The sequence below is a fragment of the Chinchilla lanigera genome, unplaced genomic scaffold (genome assembly GCF_000276665.1).
Source record: "Chinchilla lanigera isolate Chin_1 unplaced genomic scaffold, ChiLan1.0 scaffold00049, whole genome shotgun sequence".
NCBI classification, from domain to species: domain Eukaryota; kingdom Metazoa; phylum Chordata; class Mammalia; order Rodentia; family Chinchillidae; genus Chinchilla; species Chinchilla lanigera.
The window spans coordinates 1,293,326-1,310,915 of record NW_004955450.1 but is presented as its reverse complement, the minus strand read 5'-3'; the positions used below and the strand labels follow the sequence as shown (position 1 = coordinate 1,310,915).

At 43.8% G+C, this 17,590-nt stretch overlaps 1 protein-coding gene across 1 annotated transcript in view; it reads right to left on the bottom strand.

Moving 5' to 3' along the window:
* Positions 1 to 17,590, bottom strand: part of LOC102016005 (chromosome unknown open reading frame, human C15orf27) — a 101,554-nt gene that overhangs the window by 73,173 nt on the left and 10,791 nt on the right. The window lies entirely within an intron of this gene.

Sequence of the window (17,590 nt, the reverse complement as noted above, 5' to 3'; positions counted from 1 at the left end):
ACCTTGCCCTTCAGGGTCTGGTACCTGCTGTGGTTCACCTCACTGTACCTCTGATCCCAGGGTACCGAGCATAAAGACTCTCTGAGGCATCCTAGCCCTAGCTGATGTGCTTTCCATAGGCAGGACCACTGGGAGAGCCACAGGAAAATGAGATCCCTCCTTGCTCCCAACAGTCGAGTTGGAAGGAGTGGGTATTAACACAGTAGTCTGTGATATATGCCAAAGAATTCTGCAGGTAGTAAATGCAGTCAGTACTGTAGGAGCCTTGTTCTGTGTCTTTCACCTCCCCAACAGGCACATCAATTTCCTTACTAGAACAAAAAGCAGACAGGGATGGATTACAGCCCTGCGTTCCAGGGTGTGGTCCCTGGGCTTCAGCATCACCAGGGAACCTGTTAGAAATGCAGATTCTCTAGCCCCAGGCCAAGTGAGCCAGAAATCTTGTATGCAAAAGATCCCTAGGGCATCTGTAGGACATCACAGTTTGACAAGCACTGGGATGCATGATCTATAAATACCTTTCCAGTTCTAAGTCCTGATGATCTATAACACTGATTATGATCCCATCAAGAGGGGGCTGCTCAGTGGTCCCCAGGAAGATCCTTACTCACTGCGCCCTGAGCAAGCTTGAGGCTGCCTCTGTAAACCAGCTTCAGTGCCAGGCATCAGGCATGGCAGGCAGCCACTGACTGCTAATCAGTGTGACCCTCCTGGAGAGTCGTGCTGCCCTCCTGCTAGGGAAACAGCTCGCATTGTCACGACAAAGCACGACCCTGAGATGGAGGCTGGGGGTGGTGGCTGTGTGCGAGAGCTTTGCTCGTCTATGTGGGCCTCACTTGGGGGCCTGGACAATTCATCACATAGCCAGGCCCAGCTGCTCTGCACTTTCCCCTGCCCCTAAGCCCTTTAGGTTGCCGAGAAGCCAGAGCAGGAGAAGAAAAGGAATTAACCAGGAACATTCATGGCACGTCTGAGGTTGTGAACACAAGAAAGAGGCATCTGCTAAGATCTGCCCCCCTAAATACAAGAAGGTTCAAATAATTTTCTAAAGAACTTTCTGGTTTGAATACTGTATTTTAAGGATAGGCTTTGGAGTCAGACTTAGGTTACAGATCTCAACTTTGTAATCTACCAGTTGGATTCAAGCAACTCAAATATTAGTTTTTCCATCTGGAAAATGGGTTAACAGATCTTTCTTCATGACGGTGCTGTGAGGATCAGAAAGTAAGTGCAAAGCACCCCCTAGGGCTCAGTGCAGTCACTTCTTGGACACTGACCTTGTGTCCTATGAGAGCTACATACTAAAGTAGAAGAGTCATAAGTCATATGTGGCCCTGGGCACCTGATAGGGGCCTCATACAACTGAAATATGATGTATGTGTAAAATACACACTGCACACAATGACCTAGTATGAATTTTAAAACACAAGCTATCTCTAGTAATTTTTATATTTGATTGCATATTGAAATGATAATATTCTGGATATACTGGCAAAGCAAAATATATTATAATTAATTTATTGGTTTCTTTTTACTTTTTAAATGTGGTACCAGAAGATATGGAATTGCACACATGGCTTCTGTTGTATTTCTGTCAGACACCACTGGTCTAGCAATGAAGCACAGTGTGCCTACTGTCCATGCTTTATGAGTGTACAGTATATTCAGAAGGTCATACTCACACTTGAGGGGGCAGAACTGGCAGGAAGGAGAAAGGGAGACAACATGGTGACTACAGTTAATAATAGTACTATATACTGGATACTTGAAAATGGCTAAGAGTCGATTTTAAGTGCTCTCATCACAAAATAAGTATGTTAGGTAGTACACGTTATACAGCCATTCTGGAATGTATGCATGTTTCAAAATTCCATGTTTATATTATAAACATATATAATATTTGTGAAATGAACACAAGTAGGAAGAGGGAAAGCAGGAGGACCTGGGGGGGTTGTGGAAAGTGTGAAGGAGGAGGTCATGGGTAGGCAGAGGGCCACCTGCATGGGCTATGCACAGCTTGGTACTGGGACAGGTCTATGATTCTCCCATCATGCCTTGCATAGGGTGGGCACCTGATGACTACTGATTCATCGCATGGGGCTGGTGGGCCAAAGGGAGACACAAGAGCAATGCAGAGGGAGGTGAACACAGATGATTATGTGGGAAGAGCCTGGTCTCAAGGGATTAGGTGGCTTGTGAACCTGCAAACCACAGGAGAAAGGTTGGCTAGACTGGTGGCAGCTTAGCATGGTGAGGCCACCTCTTATATTTCCTGGCTGTTCAGGGCCCACGTTCTTATGGGCAGACCTCCCCTGTACACAGTGTGACTATAATAAGACTGGCTATTTATACCACAGGGGACACTGTGATGTGTACACCGGGAAGACCGAAACACTCATTTCCACAAATGCATTCTTCTCTCATCCATTCAAACACATTCTGAGCCCCTGGCTGGTCCCCTCATCCATACCGGCTATGAGGGCTACAGAGATAACTGAGACGTCACCCTGTGCCATCTTTGACCAGGATGGGCATACCACAGCCTTCAGGCCAAGTTCAGCTCACTGCCCACTTTGGTAAACAGTGTCTTATTGGAACATAGCCATGCCCAGTCCTTTACATATTGCCTGCCTATTTCTGCACTACAGTGGCAAACTGCATATAGTGGCAGAGACTGTATGGCCTACAAAACTGAAAACACTCCCTATCTAACCTTTTGCAGGAAATGTCTGTTGACCCCTACCTTGGAGTAACAGGAATATAAGCAAAAAAGGTGATATGATGAGACTGCTCCCACAGAGGAATGAGAAACTCTGGGGAAGTCACTAGGGAGGAAGAGGGAAGTAAGGTTCCAAAGACACATCAAAGGGGGTACCCTGAGTAGTGCCCTTGAGGACCACAAGGGGCATGAGAAAGTAAAGGGATCTTCTAAGAGACAACTGCACACGTAAACACACAGAGGAAAATGGGAAATTCTGGAAGTTGGTTCTGGAGAAACACAAACTTCATGCAGGGCTTTTGTACAGCCCAGCAATCCTAACCCCAACTCTCCTTTTCTGGAAGTCTGCTAACACCTTCTCCTTTCTCCTCACACTCCCAACACCTCCGTTTCATTCTCAGATGATGCTCTTCTTTTTCCCTAGGGAAATCGAGGCAATCACAAGCAAAGTTGCACATGTGATGCTCCCCCATCACAGCAGCTGTTGCTGACACTGCCCTCCCTCCATCTGTGAATGAATCATCTGTGTCCTCACCCAGGACCACCCTTTGCTTGGGGATCAGCTCTCATCCATGCTCCCAGGCTTGGGGACACAGTTCTCTCACTTGTCCCTTGCTCCTGCATTGCTTATTTCTCCCTCTCCATTGGCCTGATCCCAAGGGCTTCACATGCTGTATTACCCTCTCCCTCTTAGAAAGACTCCTTCACGTCCACCTAGCCCTCCAGCATGGCCCTGCCTCTCTGCTCCTTCACAGTATATTCATTTGAAGACATGTAACCATGCCACTCCAATTCCTCTTTTTCCTCATTCTCTCTTGAATCTGCTACTCCACTGAAGTTTTTATCCCTGCTCCCTTAGATCTGACCTTGTCCAGATCACCAACGACTTCCCTGTTAAATCTACTCATCAACTCACAATTTGTGATTTGCCTGGTATAAGAGCAGCCTTTGGACTCCCTCCCTCCCCTCTAACACACTTTCCTACCAGCACCCATCCTCTCCACGATCTTCCTTCTCCTTCACAGGCCACCCCTTCATTACTCCCCAACTTCCAAATGCTCACTTTTCTCCACCTCTCCCTCAGCAATGTCTCAAAACCTATCCTTGCTGTCCAATAAAACTTCCTGTGGTGATGGAAATGTTCTAGAGCTGTACTGTCCAATATGGTAGCCCCTGATCATATGTGGTTATGGAACACCTGCAATGTGGCTAGTATGGCTATAGAACAAATTCTAAATTTTATTTAATTTTACTTCATTTTGAATTTAAAAAGCCACACATGGCTGGTGGTTACTTTATTAGGCAGTACAGGTCTACTTGCTGGTGACTCTCAAATACACATATTTTTTTGCAGTTGCTTCCCTTAGCTCCAGGCCTGTGGATCCAACTGTGCCCTGGAATCTCCATGAAGATGTCAGATTGCCCCAACACAGCCTCTCCTATCTCACTAAGTGACAACCCTTCCAGTTGTTCTGCCCAACGGGCCTTGGTATCATCCCTGACTTCTCCCTTCATGCCCACATCCAGTCTGTTACAGATCTGTCAGCTCTACTGTCCGAATAGGTCCTGAATCTGATTGTTTCTCACCACCCACTCATCCTGGTCCAGGTCCCATCATCTCTCAGCTGAACGGTTGCAGCAGACTCCTAATCAGTCCCTCATTTCCACATAGCAGAAATCCCCTGAAAACCGAAGTCAGGTAAGTCATTCCCCTGCTTACCACTGCCAATGGTGTCCATGCTAGTCAGTGTGTGATGGCCTCAAGGTTCTGTGCCCTTCCCTGCCACATCTCCCATCACTCTCCTCTGTGTTACCCTTTCTGGCCACCCTGATCCCACTGTCCACACACGCTGAGCACACTCCCTCTCCTGGTCCCTTCTCTGCCTGGAATGCTCTTCTCTTTGGGGTCCATGGCTTGTATCTTCTCATTTTCTCAGGTTTCTGCTCCAATGTGACCTTAATAACAAATACTTCCAGGGGCACCTGAACTAAAATATTACCCTGCCCACAGTTCCTGTCTTCTTTATTTGCTTCATTTTTTTCCCTAGCATGTCTCGCCATCTGCATGATACATAGGATAATTATTCCCTTATGAAGAATCTCCCCGTAAAATGTAAGTTCTGTGAGATTAGGCACTTTGTTTACTACTGTATCCTTAGCACCCAATGCTGAGGTCAAATATTTCTGAGATCAAGAAATATTTGCTGAATGAAGAATGGGTAGAGAAGAGCACCAGAAACTGGAGAGGGAGATGGCTCATGAAAGAGACCAAGAGCCAAGTCCTAAGGGCTTGCATGTGGATGGACAGTCATAAAAGGTCACCTAGTGCCCTTACCCCTCCAGCCCAGGTGGCCTCTCTCAGCATGGCTGATGTGCCTGAGCCTCCATCACCATGCAGGAGGACGAAAATAGAAAGTTCACCTGCTTCTAGGTGGGAAAACTGCTCTTCACTATACAAGGAGCTCAAGTGGTTCCCAAGTGGTTCCAGCCTCATGGAAGACATCTTAAAGTATTGCAGTCTGTTCCTGAGCCCCACTTCTGCCTGCAGTCTAGGAGTGTAGTGAGCCAGGGCTTGTAAATGACTAGTCCTCAGAGTGCCCTCCTTTGCCCTTGCTGCCTGCCAAGCGGAGCAAATCTCAGCCTGGAGTCCTAGAAGCAGCAGGATTTACTTTTTCTGGATCCTGAAGAGTCATTTTTCACTGGTGGGGTCAGGGCATTTTCCTACCAGAAGAGCCCTTGGACATAGCCAGGGACTGGTCTGACTACCACACTGCATAGCAAAAGACATCAAGCCCCAGAGACAGGAGGTGACTCCTTAAAGCCATTAGAGGGCTCATACCTGAGCCAGAGGTGAACCTGGGTCCTGTCTCTTTTAATACAACGCTGTCTTCAAGCCTGTTCTTGGGGTAGCACACTTTCTGAGCTTTTCTTTCTCTCAATAAATTCTTCCTACTCTTAAAAAAAGAGAGACAGTGTTCTTTGGGCCTGTTTCTCTTAGCAAGTCTCAGGTGAGGCCCATTGTTTGGTTTCATCCATTTGTTGATACCCAAGACCTAGCAGCCTGGGCTGTAACATTACAGCAACAGCCTAGGAGAACAGTTCCTCCTCTGAGTCTTAACCTCCATGCCTGTAAATAAGGTTCTGATCCTAATCCTTACACAGAAGATGGAAATTAGAGGACTACTGTAGTTGTCATGGTAACTCAGAAGCCCTCTGCACCAGGTACTTCAGCTGCTTGACATCCCTCAGTGATGGTTGCTAAGTTCCAGCTCTGTTGCTGACCAGCCATGTGATTCTGGGAAAATCACTAATTCACCCACCCACTCATCCATACACCCATCTATTCATCATATACTAACATCAAAAAAGAATTTGCGCTAGTTTATACTATTATACACAAACTAAGGCTATTAAGAGGCAAATAAAAGCTCAAAACTGCTATTTCTGTTAGAAATAGAGAAAAAATTCAGGATAGGCATTGGACATACATTATAGTACTTTGGTGATCAATAAAAACTACTAAAAAACCTAAACTAATGCAGCTATTACAACTGGACATTACACTTAATTATGGGCTTCTGAGTCTTTTTATTCCCCTGCCCTCACTTTCCACTGCTACACAATAAAATAATGGGGTTGAACTTAATGATCCAAAATCTACTTCAAGACCCATATTCTATGATCCTGTCTTATAAAGGGCTGGACAGTATCTACCTTGGACTTCTGCCTTTGTCCATCTCCTTCCCAAGTGGCAGCAAAATGACTCGCACATGGACATAGCTAAGCTATCTTTCAAGTTCCACGCACCTAGCTCATTCAGCATTGCCCGATTGTGTACCACAGGCAGGGCATGGTGCCAAGGCCAAGGAGATGTGCCAGAAAGACTTGACAAAGCTTGCCCTCAAGGCCTTTTCAAGGGCAACTGAAATCAGAAGCTATATGGAGTGGGTTCTAAAGAGGCCAAGGAAGTGCCTTGGGTGCCTGGAGCACAGAGAAGGCTCCTGAGGAGCTTTGGGAGGAAACTTTTTCACAGCACTTTGAAGGAAGAGGAGGGATTTTAAATTACAAAAGTAATCCACGTATACATTGGTAACAATTTAATGGTTCTGAGGTGCAGAAAGTAACAGAAAGCAAAAGTCGTCCTCTCAGTCTCCTACCTCTAGTCCTAACCCACAGACAACCACCTTTAATACCTCGTCTTGCCTCCCACCCATCTGGAATGAATGCAGGATGCAGTTTCTAGCACCCACACTCCTCTCTGGCTCTCTGTATCTCTCTCTTGGAGGCAGGATGGTGTATGTGTAAGAGTGTACATACAAGCTCTGGAACCAGACAACCAGGATACCAACCCCAATGCTGCTATTTTCTAGCTGCATGACACCAAGCATCTCTGTAGCCCTCCGTATGCTGATAGGAAAAATGGGTGTAACATAGCACCTCACCCATAGCATTGTTATGAATTCAATAACCTGCTAAAGGTTTAGAATAATGACTAGGACACAGCACAGATGTGGTGAAGGTTAACTATTATATCATCAGTAGCCTTCTCAACATTACAACTTTGATTAGCTGTACCAATACCTTTTTATGTGCCAAGGTTTAAATAATTTAGATTCCATTCTGAAACTATATGGAGTTTTACACACTTTGCAAAACTACTCATAAATTGAGCCCAAAGATTGAAGACTGCTAAGCAGCATTTATGATTATATTCACTTCAGACTCATGCAGTGTTTAAATCATGACAGAAAGAAATATAGCATTATTTCACTACACCCATGTTACTATTAGATGCAGAAAGTTCAGCTGTATATGTTTCCTTATTTCTTACACTCCATCATATTGTTCAAAATCATGTTCTGTTTTAATCTGCTTAATATTTGACTCATAATTTCTTACACAGGTTTTTCTTCCTCTGAGGTTTCTCACTGCATTCTTACAGAAAGGTAAAATCATTAAGTTCCTTAATTTTCCTGTTAAGGGGTCAGTTTCAGAAATATTACTCAATGGATCTGCTGCTCAATGGTCATTCTGGCCTGGCTCTATTTTTTTTCTCAGCTCCCATAAGTCCCTTTTTGTTCGATTCTTCCTCAGCATTGCCCTGTTGGAGTATATCCTCAAGTAGTTTTTTCCAGCAAATTGTAAGGGAAGGAAATTGTTTGAATTTTTGTGTGTCTGAAGGTGATTTTATTTAGCATTATGCTTTCTCTCCTCCTACTTCAATAGTGTGGCTTTCACTGCCCTCTAATAAAAATGATGCAAATATATTAGCTGGTGAAATGATCACCGTATCCAGTAGACACTTTCAATCCTAGTTATTTCTGAAGAATTTGATATCATTGATAACCCTGCAGTTCTCAAAACTTTTTCCCCCCCGGTTCTTGGGAAATTATACATCTTTTTCTTTTCCTCCCTCTCCCTTTCTTTCCTTCAAGCTTTCACATCCTCTTCACAACCAGTTAATGCTAATAGTCTTTGATGTCCTGTCTCTGCCCACCGATGATCCTTCTCTACATGGGTTTTCTGAAATAGCTTATCCACCACTGTGGTTTCAGCCACCATCTCTGTGCTAAAAAAGAGTACTAACTAAATGTCACAAATGAATTCTGAAATTAGTCTGTCCAGATCTTAATTTATTATCTTAACTCCACCCAAAAGCTATATTCACCTGTGTGGTTGTTTTGGTTCATGAAGTCACCATCCACCCAAATGTCCCTATTTAAGAACTGTGGCTCATCCACCTCCCTTCTCTCTTTCACATCCCCTAACCAGTTGCCAAATCCTCTCAAATCTTTATCAGAAATGCCTTTGGGATTTCATCATCTTCTCTATTCTCACTGCTCCCTTAATTCAGACCTCATTATTCCTCACTCAAAAACTGAAACAGCCTCCTGTATCTCCTGTCCATCTGTCTTTTGTTCAGCTAATTATCTTCCAAAAATTACATATGAACGTGCCTTTTTTCCACTTAAGGATTCAGCTGGCTCTCTACTGCTCACAGAACTGATACAACACTTTGCAATTTCACTCTCTCCACTTACAATTCCAACTCCTTCCCTCACCTTCAACCTCTTTATAACTTTAGCCAGAGACTTCTAAGAAGGAAAATACTTTACCACTGAGGTACATTTCTGGCCTTTTAAAATTTTTTATTTTGAGACAGGGTCCCGTCAAACTGCCCAAGCTGGCCTCAGACTAGCGATTCTCCTGCCTCAGTCACCGAAGTAGCTTGAATTACAGACATACACCACTGCATGCCTGGAAAATGCTATGCTTTTTTTTGTATTTCTTATTTCATTCCTAACTTCTCCAGAGCTGGCTGCTCACTCTTGTTATGGTTTAGATCTAAAATGTCACCCAAAGTCTCATGTGTTTGAAAGGTGACTGGATCATGGGGGTGCTACATGCATCAGTGGATTCATCCATTGATGAGTTCAGTAGCCGAAATGTGCAGTCAGCATGTGGGGCTTGTTTGCAGACAGGTCACTTGGGGTGTAGCCTGGAAAAGGCTTGTCCCTAGCTCCTCCGTTCTCTTTCTGCTTACTGGCTGCCGTGGTGTGGGCAGCTTTCCTCCCCTGGGCCCTTTCAGTTTTGGAGCCCACCAACTATGGAATGAATGCTCAGGAACCGTGAGCCATACTAAACCTCCTGTTTAAATTGTGAGCACAGGTATTTTGTCCCAAGAACAGGAAGGTGACTAACATGTTGGTAGCAATTTTTATTCAACTCTAATACTGCCATGAGTTTCCATCTTCCTCTCTAACTGTCCTGTCAGCTCCTTGGACACAAGCCTTACTTGGTTTTTACTTATTGGTATCCTCAGCACCTAGGCAGGTCTCAGAACTAGAACATGGACCTCAGTAGATGCTGGGCGATAAAAGAGGACAGAACCTTAAGCAGTGATTCTGTCTAGGAGGCAGAAAGAGGAGCTTGATGAGGGTGACAAGGACCTATTAAGAGTCACAAAAGCCAAGGGGAGCAGATCTCAGGGAGATAAACGGTGGACTGCTGCAGGGAGGTTACAGAAGATGAGGTTGTGGACAGACACCAATCTTAAGGTCAGTGGTCACCTGCAGGATAAACATTCCAATAGTAGGAGGAGGGAGTTAGTCAAACTGATAAGTTTGGGGAGAGGGAGCTGGGAGGAGACAGTTCTTTCTAATCTGACTTCTATGGCATGTGACATCAGTTCATCTGTATTTATCAAATTGCTTTCCTTTTCTTTGGCTTCCATGACAGGACATTTTAACATCTTGGATTCCTTCAAGGACTCCTGCTCTCTCTTGCCCTTTAAATGTCAAGGTTTCCAGGATTCTGTTTTTAGCTCCTGCTTCTATTTAATCCATATATTTTCTCCTTCATAATGGTTTCAATGATTCCTCTTTCCTCATGACTCTGTGTTTTTTTTCTCTAGCCCAGGACCCTCTAAGACAGAGTTAGTTTTGCCCACTGGACATGTAGATGCTCCAAAGATACCTTAACCTCAACATTTCTGAAACTCAACTTATCCCTCACTACGAAAAACATACCCTAAAACTTCGTTCTCTATGAACTAGATAGACAATACCAAAGTTTTCTTAACTTTTTCCTCTTATTTAGGATTTTAAAGTCTTGTCCATTCTGTCACTTCAATAATCCAGAAACATAGCTGGGCATGGTGGTGCACACCTATAATCCCAGCACTTGGGAGGCTGAGGCAGCATGACTGCTGCAAGCTCAAGGCCAGCCTGGGCTACATAGTGAGTATAAGGGCAGCCTGAACTACACAGCAAGACTTTGTCTCAAAAAAAAAAAGCCAGGAATTTATTTTTTCAAACTCCTTTTCCAACCTCACTACTACTACTTAAGTTCTGGCCCCAGTATTTCTAAGCTACATTATCATAATCTCTCCAAGTCAACTTTTAACTCCTATCATTCTCTACACTACTTCCAAAGAAAAGCTTTTCTCTAGTCTAATTTTTTAAAATTTGAGGTACAGGGTTGGGGATATAGTTCAGTGGCACAGTGCCTGCCTGGCAAGCACGAGGTCCCGAGTTTGATTCCCAGTACACCCCCCAAAAAACTGAGGTATAATTTGCATATAGACATATTATAAATGTACAGTTTGACAAGTATGAACAGAACCATCAACCTAATCAAGATTTGTAACATTTCCTTCACCAAAAAAGTTTCCTCATCACCTTTTACAGTCAGACCCCTGATGCTCAGAGACAACTGCTACCCGGATTTCTCACCACAGATTTGTTTTTACCTGTGTTTGAACTGTATGTAAATGGAATCCTATGGTATGGATTATGTTGTGTCTGGATTCTTTAGATCAATATAATATTTGTGAAATTCATCTAGTTATTGCATTTTTCAGTAATCTGGTCCATGATACTGCTGAGCAGTATACAACTGTATGGGTGTACAGAACCATAATTTCCTTTTCCCTTCATCTGACGAGAAAATTCAATTATTTTTAATTTTGACTTTTACAAAAAGTGTCTTGAACATTTTTTGAGTAAGCCCTTTATTTGGATATATATTTTCAATTCTTTTGGGTGACATCTAGGTAGAGCTGCTGGCCTATGAAATAATTTTTTTTTCTGTGGGTATAGGAATCGAAGAGGGACTTTGCACTTGCCAGGCAGGCACTGCGCTACTGAGCTATATCCCCGGTCCCTGTGAAATAAATTTATGTTTAACTTTATAAGACACTGCCAACCAAACTGCTTCCCAAAGTGCTTATACCATTTTATAACATCAGCCACGTATGAGAATTCCAGTTGCCCAACGGTGTCTGTTTTTTGAAGTGCAAATATGACCATACTATTTTTCCAACTAAAACTCCTCTCCCTTGCTCTTTCCAGAGAAGCCTCAATTCCAGAGGAAACAGGCCAGGTCCCCCATTATCTGGGTTCTGGCTGTCAGTCTTTATTTTCCTCTTTCTCCACAAGCTCCCTTCACTCCAGTCATACATTCTCCACTCAGGTTTCTAACTCAAGAATTCTTTCACATCTCTGTGTAAGCCCTTCCCTCTGCCAGAATGACACTTTTCATTATTTGCATAGCTGATGCCTACTCATTTCAGAGGTGTTTGCTGATTACTTCACACTTGCACCCCTACACCTATGAGTTAATTGCTGCCATTTTGTGCTCCCCAAACATTGGAGGAGTCCACCATAATATTCTGCTCAAAGCATTAGAGTACATTATTTTCCTCTCTCATCTGACCAGGTCTTAGGAGACAAACTCTCTCTCCTTCCCTTTCTTCTGCCACTGAGTGATGCTATTTTACTACCAGACAGATACCCGCTAGGAGACGAGTATAGAATGGTGAGTTAGAACAGTCTTGATCCCTGCTCTCACAGAGCTTAGGGTAGGGTGGAAAGTCAGTCAAGTGATTGCACTCATAAGTGGAGAGCCAGAAATTGCACTAAGTGTTCTGACAAAGAGAATGATGCCTCACCGCCACTGGCCTATAGGATGGGTTTAATTTGCATAATGTGTAAGTAAAATGAGAAATAAAACAGTTTGAAAATGTAGACTACTCAGCATAAGACACAATGCAGTAAGCCCTCTTTGTAGGGGATATGTTTCAAGACCTCCAGTAGATGCCTGAAACCACAGACTGGGGGAAAACTTGACCTAAATAGAGGTAGAGGGAACAGCTTGACAAGTTCCCCTGAGGAAAGAATGCTTGAGCTGGGATCTAAAGGCGACATAAGAGTTAATCAGGTGAAGTATGCCCCATCCCTGCAGTGGGAGTGGACATGGGACTGTTGAAGACACTGAAGTGCAGCTGGGAAGGCTGGGGAAGAGGGAATGAGGAGCCTCACACGAGGAAGAGAGCAAGAGGCCAGATGATGCTAAGGATTTGGTTATCACTCTGAGACCAAGGAACAGAACTGGGGGTATCATTCTGTATTCATAATTCTGGTAGCTCCCCAAGCCAGTCACTGGACCTACTGGTCATCATGCATAAATAATAGACATCTGTTGATTAATAAGTTTTACAAGTGTTCAAGAAGCTTGACAGATGAAGAAAAGAGAGCTACATGTAGCATCTTGAGTTGGATGCATCTTGAGTTGAGGGCAGAGTGTTTTTCAATAAGGGCATGACTTGAGTTTGTTGAGAGAAATACAGCTAACGGAGAACAGATGAAATTTGTATAAACAGTTCTAACCCAGATGGGAAAGGACAGAATCATAGATACAAACATGACTGGTTTTGAGAAGAAGAATTCTTCCTCTGAAGTAAGAGAACAGAGTGGACAATGGGGAAAGCACTAGAGGAAAACACTACCTATTGGGAGAAATGTTGTTACAACAGGTGGTCTAGAGGGCACTTGCCTGAATCTGCATGGCGCTGTCAGATGGCCACTCTTTCTTGGTGGTGCCATGGGCAGCGGGTGTCATGGGATTGTAGGGGGACATATTTATAGAGTAGTGACCATGCAACTTGCCATTTTGGACACTTTCATATATATTTATCATCTCATTAAATATTCATAACTCTTCAGAGTGCATGGGTTTACCTCAATCTATGGATATGGACACTTAGGTACAAGAAGGTTAAGAATCTTGCCCAGACCTACACTGGTAGTGAATGGCTGATCTGGAATTGAAACCTGGTCCATTGCGCACCACGGCAATGAGCCATGGCAGTGTGGAGCCCAGTCATTCATACCGTTCTCCTAGGTTTTAAATGTTTTGTTCTGATATGGCTGGAATATTGCCTTTTGCAAATCAAGGCACAGTGCAAGGTGGTAAAGATGGTTTTGCCTATGTAGCAATGGCTCACCACCACTGGCCTATAGGATGGGTTTAATTTGCATAATGTATAAGTAAAATGAGAAATAAAGCAGTTTGAAAATGTAGACTACCCAGCATAGGACACCCTGCAGTAACCCCTCTTTGTGGGGGATATGATCCAAGACCTCCAGTAGAAGTCTGAAACCACAGACAGTACCAAACTGTGTATCTGCTATGCTTTTCCCTATACAGATAGACTTGGATAAACATTCACTTTTCATTTAAAGGAAGCACTGTATGGCTTCTCTGGTATACTTGCATTGCTAGCATCACTGCTTTTGTGCTGAAGATCCATTACTAAGTAAAATAAGGGTTACTTGGGCACAGCACTGTGACACTGGAACAGCAATTCTGATAACCTAGATGGCTCCTGAGTGAACTTCTGAGCTCAATACACAAATGTCAAGATGTAGTAACCTGGGTTGTAACCAGCATGATTATAGGCAGGACCACACTTAAAAGAGAAATCTGTCACGGAAGGAGAAAAAGGCAGCTTTGGAATAATCCCCAGTGTCCACAGAGAGCTACAAGGCTATAAAGGCTCTGGGCCAGGAGACAGGTGGCCATAACAGCAAGGAGCAGCGGGTGGGACGGGGACTGGCTCTGTAGTGAGAACAGTGCTGCAGGAGGAGTTGCAGAGGAGGGCAGGAGAATCGTGGCCAGGTAGTTGATCTAATGTGGAACGGCACCTTCAGGGATCTTAAAAGGAGATATGTTGCGCTTCCCTGCATTGGTACAGTGGCCTCTTGAGTCTTACCAAGGATCCTGATGCTGACTTGTAGTTCTTGCACTTGCAAATTAAGGATTGTTTAGTCTGTGCTGTAGCTGACCTCACATTTATTTTACCTCATTCAAGCTTCATTCCAGCCATGGCATTTTTCCAACCTTAGGGACTGTAGTGGGTTGAATTGTACCCCTCTCTTTCCAGATACATGTGCACCCAGAACTTCAGAATGTGACCTTATTTAGAAGGACTGTCTTTTCAGGGGTGATTAGTTTAAGAAAAAGGCATATTAACTGGCCATGTTAGCACATGTCTGTAATCCCAGATACTCAGTAGGCTGAGGCAGGATGATTGCAAGTTAGAAACCAGGTTGGGCAGTTTAGCAAGACTTTGTCTCACAATAAAACTCAAACACATAAAGAGCTGGGGATGTAGCTCAGTGGTAGAGCATTTCCCTAGGATGTACAAAGACCCAGGTTCAATTCCCCTAAGTGCAAAAAAAGGGAGGGGGGCAGGGTTATACTAGATTAAGGTGGGACTAAAACCCAATGAAGAGTGTCCTAATGAGAAGTGGAAGAGAAGAAAGAAGAAACCATGAGAACAAGAGGCAAAAGTGGCTTTTTTTTTTTCTGCCAAAGGCTGGCTTTACAGACAGAGGCAAGGACCAGATTCTCTCCCCGCCCTCCATCTCTGGGACTGTGGAGATAAGAAGGGTGGCCCTATCAACACCTTGATGTTGGACTTTTCTGTTCCAGAACTGCGAGAGAATACATTTCTGTTGTTTTAAGCAACTGGCTTTTATCACCCAGTTTGTAGCCCAATGTCTTTCCTTACAGCAGCCACAGGAAACTAAGGAACAGAGGAGCAAGGCTGTTCCAGCTCTCAGGTTTCCCACATTTAAGTGCCAGGACAATATTCCCTTGAATAGATTTGAATAGATTTGAATAGATTTTGAATAGATTTGAATAAATTTTGAGCTGAGGCAGAAGTGTGATGTCCCTCAGGTGGCACAGAAAGCTCAGTGGTGACATTAGCCAGTATTTGGAAGACCCCAAGGGTATGCATCGAAGTCTCCTTATGTGGCCAATGAGTGTCAGGATGTGGCCTCTACTTGTGGCAATCTCAAGGCTAAGTCAACCTCAGCAATGATCAGCTGAGCCACGCTATTCAGATTACAAGAAAGAAAATCCAGGATGCACATCTTGTTTTATCTGTCTGTGTATAAGCAAGCAAGCTTCTTTCTGCTATCGAAAATGCTCACACTCACTACCAGGGGCCCTGGATTGAACACCTGACAGGTGACTATAAGTCAGGAAGAATCAAAGCAAAGAGGCAGAACTTTGAGGAATTCTATACAGGCCACAGAAAAACCCAGTGACCGCACTGCCCACAGTACCCCAGCCAAGCACGGTCTCCCGCATCAGAGTTCATGCCTCCTATAATCTGCGGCATTCACTGCAAACACGTACTTCTGATTTCTCTGTGCTCAGGAGCCAACTTCCCCACTTCCACCCACAGTTGTTCTCTAAAAGGGGTGTTAAATAACTGCAACTTGATTACAATGATGTTCTGAACTTGGCTCCCTAATATCACAAAGCAGTCACCTTGACCAAGGTATTGGGTTCTTCTGAGTCCACATTTACAATGTTTATCCACATAAGAATGAATACCACCTGTATTAATTTCCTGTGACTGCTCTAAAAGTCACCACAAACATGGTGTCTTGAACAGAAATTTATTCTCTCATAGTTCTGGAGGTCACAAGTCCAAAATCAAGGTGTCAGCAGGGCTGGGATCCCTCCAAAGACTCCAGGGTAGAATGTGACCCAGCTTCCTCTAGCTTCTGGTCATTCCCAACCTCTCTTGGCTGGTGGCTGCATCATTCCCATTTCCGTCTCTATGGTCACACTGTTGTCCTCTAGTCTATGTGTGTAAACTCTGCCTCTCCGAGGACACCTGTGATGGTATTCACGGCCCAGCTAATAATCCAGAATTAGCTCCTCAAGATCCTTAATTCATTTACATCTACAAACTCTTTCTCAAATAAGGTAGCATCCACAAGATCCAGAGATTTGGCATCCTTTCTCTCAGGGTTGTCTGGTTTTTGGCTCACCACATTACTCTTGGTGGATTTTGAAGACTGAGAGCTTCCCTGTTTTGATATGTTCTCAGTGTTTCACCCATGAATGAGAATGAATAGGTAAATTCGGGGATCTTATTTTTGAATTGAAGGCACCTTAACACCACAATGCACTATTAATGTTCCTCTAACAGAAAATCCAGGACTTCACCACAGACCCCTCAAATACATGAATGGGCTTCATATGTGCATGATTCACTATGAACGACCTCTGACACTGGGAATATCAATTGTGATCACATTCTACATTATCTTTATGAGTGTAAGGGGCAGATTGGGGTCCGCAACAAAACAAGACCATTCTTTATTCTGAGGCTAGACAAAACCACTCATTTCCTTGGAGAGTGCAAGAGAAGAGAGTATCTGGGGTCAACTGATTCAGAAGACCAGACAACCATCTTCTAGAAACTGAAGTGTTAAAAGAAAATTTGTTGGATATCACTGGTAACAGGTAAAACATCCAGGAAATGGGAAAGGTGGTATTCTGTCCAGAAATAGGAATTGATCATCAGGAAGGAAAGTTTAGTGGTTCAAAGAGCCACCTTCTCCTCACTGACAGGATTTGGTGAGGAATCTGTGTATACAAAATACAGCGCCAATTTAAAAATGTATGTGAATGTAGGAGAACAGAACTCTAGGAAGCCGAAGACTCAGACTTGACATTCCTGAGTTAAGTCTCAATTTCTAACCCTCTTTGGAGGGCAAAGGCTCTTGTGTCACTCATTCTAGTTACTCTCAGTTTGTAGAAAAGTGTGAGGCACACAGAAAGTCAATATGTGACCAGTCGAATTACCGGCACAAAAAATTAGGAAAATTGCTTGACTTAGGAGTCCTCAAGTAGTCATAGCAACAGGAAGACACAGACTCTGGTATCTGAAGCTTCACCTTTAATATAAGTCATGACCTTGAAGCTGCTGAACACAATGGCCAACTTCATTGCCACTTTACATACAACTGATTAAACGATGCCTTCTCCTGAAACACATCACTCCTTTGGCTTCAAAAGACCATACCAACTAGTTTTCTCTCCTCCTCATTGGATGTTCTTTTCCAGCTTCCTTTCCTGGGTTTTCCTCTTGGCCTCTGAAGGGCTCATTACTTTGACCTCTGGTCCATCTATGCTTTCTTTTATGGCCTAGGAGTTTGTTCAGTCTCATGGTTTAAAATGCCATCTGTAGGGGGCTGGGGATTTAGCTCAGCGGCAAAAGCG